Source organism: Lactuca virosa, chromosome 8 (genome assembly GCF_052849685.1).
Source record: "Lactuca virosa cultivar CGN04683 chromosome 8, Lactuca_virosa_CGN04683_v6, whole genome shotgun sequence".
Classification (NCBI taxonomy): domain Eukaryota; kingdom Viridiplantae; phylum Streptophyta; class Magnoliopsida; order Asterales; family Asteraceae; genus Lactuca; species Lactuca virosa.
Genome location: NC_136433.1, coordinates 105,327,378 through 105,332,328, shown reverse-complemented (window position 1 = coordinate 105,332,328; position 4,951 = coordinate 105,327,378).

Here is a 4,951-nt window from a genome sequence, read left to right as displayed (position 1 = left end):
CAGAAGAGTGCGATGGAACTCAAAGACATGTTACGCTCATTACTGAATTTGAACTATTACACCCAAGATTCTATATAATCCAAGAAACACGAAAATGATATTTACTAAGAAAAAAACCCATCAAATTAACAAATTAACAATAAAATGGAGAAGCACACGAATAACCCCTTCAGAGTATAATGTAAAAAAGTGTAAAGCGGCGGCAGATTATGTTCCGTTAAGAAACATGTAACCATGCATGTTCAGCTATAGACAACATGTATGATAATTTTTAAATGATCGATTTTCCATAACAACCGATTATGTATCAAAATATAATAGACACAAAAGTAAACTGAGATAGGAGATACATATAGAGTTTAATATAGTTATTGTTCCCAAAATTATTCAAATTTCTAAAACCAATTATGTATGAAATACCAAACAAAAATTTGTACGAACACCAAATAAATAAAACACACTTTCATTTCATTTATAATTAGGTCAACAAACTATAGATATTGTTCCCAAAATCATTCAAATTTCTAAAACCATTATAAAACTTTTATACCTATCATCCGTAAAGTTGTAAGTAGCAGGAGCCGTGTATATCATTTACATTCAAAAACAAAATTAATGGTTAAAGGAATTTTTTTTATAGAATAGTCAATAGAAAATACCTAGATACAGACATGAATATTAATATCAACCAAGAATAGGCTTTATGACATGTGATCGTATGGTTGTCATTATTTTGGACCATTTGTAGCTTGATGGCCAAGACGATTCTGTAAGCGTGTAGAAAGACAGAGTTAAAAGGTAATTTTTATTATAAAATTAAAACAAAATGCTAACATAATGTGTAAGAAACCTAAGAGGGTTTCCAGTTGAGTATTCATCTAGGAAGAGCTTAGGAAGAAAGAAATTCTTGGCATCTACAAAAATTAAAAGAACTTTAAAAAGTTAACAATTGCTACCAAACTGAACAACAGAAACAAACGTTCATTTGGGAAGATACCTGATAGAGTAAAAAATTATTTAATTAGGCACAAAATTGCAAAAAAAAATCATGTTGGATTTCCCTTTATTAAATAAGCTAAATGATACAGTTATTAAAGCTACAATGTCTAGTGATGTCACTATTTGGTTTAACAATACATTTCGTTTGCAGTTACCTTTTCTACTATAATTGAAGTCAATAAAAAAATAAGAAATTTCCATGAAAATGAGTGTACAAACTGTTACTTGCCCATTAAAGGTGTTGAACTGCTGATGTTATCTCCATCAAAAACATTAGAACCTTTTGTATATAAAGACAATGATATAAGGTGGATAGTGAGTGTTTCCTTTCTCGAGTTGTTCTCTTTTGGTGAATAGTTATCCTATGGTGAGCTTTCACAAGTATGTGCATAATAGGCCTAAACTCACTCTCATACCGTACATACAAAGCAACAACAACAACAACCAACTATATCAACAATCGATTTTTTGGTTAGTTAAGAACCAATATAGGGAATGAGCTTTACTTACATAAGAGATAGACATTTTCAAATAAAAAGTAGCAACATCTCCTTGATCCATGACAGACCGTCCACTCGAATCCTGAACAAAATCCAAAAAATATATCAAATTGGTCAGAAAACATGTTAATCTCATATCCAATCCTTTATCTCAATGTCTTAGAAGAGCCTCCAACGAACCGTGATGTATTTTAAAGGAATATGGCTAATTGGATACTATATGTCCAAGTATCTAGTCATTCTAAAAGCTCATGCATACCCAACGCAAACGTTTCATGGACCTGCAACATACAAATGATACAAAATCAGGCTCCCAAACATTAAATGTAAGACATCAGCTAAATTAATTAAATTATACAAACCTTATACAGATATGTATCAAAACCAAGTATCTATTTGTTCAAAAAACTCCCTTAATCACCCATGGCTGAAAGTTTTTTCAAAGCATAGGAGCTGAAGGTCTTCAAAAACCAACAGGAAATCCATGGCAGCATGGCTTCTGAAAAACCGTTAAATCCCCACTTCATTCAGATCTAGTGAATTGCTACCAATTAGCCAACAGTAAGAGGAGTTTATTAACATACGGGAAATCAGAATTTATCATCACCTTGAGCTTGAGTAGCTGATGAAAATACATTTTATAGATATCTTTATAGCCTAAAGAAAATCAAGAAACCAAACTAATCGTAACTACACTAACCATTTTCTTTCAAGCATTTCATCAAGCATGTGGTGTGCATCTTCAAACCTGCCAACTTAATCGTGACTACATTTATCAGGACTTGAAATGAATGTCAATTAGAAGGTTTTCCTATGATCTTCATGAACAATAAAGTTATATCCACTATAAATTAGAAGTATAATTACCTTGCACTGGCAACCCTCCTCGTTCTCCCATTTCCCTCTCTGTTCCTTCTACAGGCAACCCTCACCCCTATCGATGACCCTCATGTTCCAGTCCCGATCTCCTTCTCCACAACCAAAATCACAGAAACTCAAAATCGAATCAATCCAGCTCACTCATGAAGGTCGCTTCTTGGAAATACCCTCCCCAAAATCGAAGCAGGAGTCGACTTTTGGAAATACCCTCTTCAAAATACACCCAAACTTACAATGATTTATTCCATAATAGTTGTTGGTGATACATCAAACAATCTTAATCTAACATACAAATGGAGCTATTGTGGAAGAAGAAGAAGAGGAGAGACAAAGACATTACCACGGAGAGTCGATTAATCCAATGGAAGATCGGAAGTAGCGGAACCTGTCGATTGCGGAACCAAAAAAGGCGTGGAATCAGCTCACAGTAGTCCAAGATAACCCTTCACATCAAAACATACCTGAAAGAGAGAGGAGATGAAGGAGGGAGAGAGAGAAGAAAACAAAAAACCAAAATTGAAGCTTACTTGTACACTCATTTGTTGTCGAAGAATAAGGATGCAAAGAAAAAGAGAAGAAGGAGAAAGAGAAATAAACCAGATGAAAAGGTGGAGGCGGTGGAGCTTGGTGGTGGTCGATTCAATATTGTAAAGCCTAAATCCAGAGAAAGTTTGTGAGGATTAGGGTTTAGATCAACAGATTTCGAGTGATCTTTTCCTGATTTAATGGGATTATGCTTGATGATCGGTTAAAGATTATATGATTGGCTGATATTATGGGATTGATTGCAATGAGAATTGAAGAATACACTGAGTTCTACAACATTTGAGCGGAATGACTGCATAAGGGCAAAGTAGGAATTTCACATAGATGATTTGAGCGGGAAAAGTCAAGACCGAGGAACTAAGGTAATGCCAACTAGCAGGTAATGTACTGTTTTATTAGAAAAGAAGATATATATATATATATATATATATATATATATACACACACACACTATCTTTCTCTATCTTTATGCCCATACTCTATATTTCTTTATCTCTACAATCATACTTTATTCTATTTCTGTCTATATTCACTTACTTTCTCTCTCTCCCTCTCTCTCTTTCTCTCTCTCTCTCTCTATGGCTCATTACTTATACTATATCTCTATCTATTCACCTCTTCTTGTATCACTACCTCTATATATCCCTCTATGTATCGCTATCCCTCTCATTCTCTCTCTCTACATCTCTAACTACATCTCTCTTTTCCTCTTTGCATCTATATCTCTATCTCTTTTTCCCTCTCCCTTTCTCTATCTCTATCTTCATCTCTTTATCTAACTCTGCATCTCTATTTCCATTTATCTCTCCCTCTCTACATCTCTATATTACAACTATACTAATTCATTAACACGTATAACAACATTCAACTATTTATCTCAATAATTCTTGCTCCTTAACCCCTATAGTAATATACAACTACATATCTCAATCATAGTATTTTATAACACATCTTTGAATATTCTATTTTATATTTCGAATGTACTCATTATGATTATTATACTTCACTATGTATCTTAATTATACTCTTCTATATACTTAAATAGTAATAGAATACTATAATTCTCAAATGTCCTATTTAACGACTCATATAGCATCGGGCAACTATAATTTCTCAATTATCAAAATTACTCAACTCTTATGATATTAATAAATATCAATTCAGATATTATACTCAGCTCTGAATATAAAAAATAATTATCACATATCTAGATATCATTAATCTAGAGAGAGATAAGGTTATTCACTTGGTTAGTTAGTGAAGCTTAACTATTATTCTGGCCTCCACCTTAGCGTTGTTTTCCTATTCATCACCTGTCCAACCCTATTTGGAAAATATATCTGGTTCATTAGAACTTGTCTAATCTCATCACTATATCCCTAACAATGATCATGTACCTGATCACTAACCAGACTTGGTAACTCTTTGTCACCCAAACTAATCACGTTTTCAAATACAATAACAACTTTACCCTGCAAGCCGTTAATCCAATAAAAAAAATCTCGGTAAATTAGGGTATTTAACCCGATAGCACCATATCACGAAATCCCGTAACACATACTTGGGTCTAACAACTCTCTACAAAATATCACATAATCGTACTTACATAAAAACGGGATAAAATATACCTCCGTAAATCCTGTAACTTATCCATGTATCTCTCGTATAATGGTATATCTCCTCCGTTATGACCTCCCGAGAGTACTTCTCGTGCAACATCTCCAATCGAATGTACCAGAATCTCCCAAATGACACGAGAACTCTTATATTTATACTCTAGGCATGCCATGTCGTGGTGATTAGCTAGACTCCAGTTTCCCCACGTATCATCTCCTTATGTCATGCGTCCCTTAATGTTTGACACGTATCTCAATGACTCACCCCTTACCACGTCATGGTTAGCATAACACCACGTTGTGGTGGTCATAGAGTTGACCGTTGACTTTGACTTACGTTGACTTTTCTCAAAATAGCAACGTACTTTCATCTAAACTTCAAACGGTCATAACTTTCTCACACAGACTCTA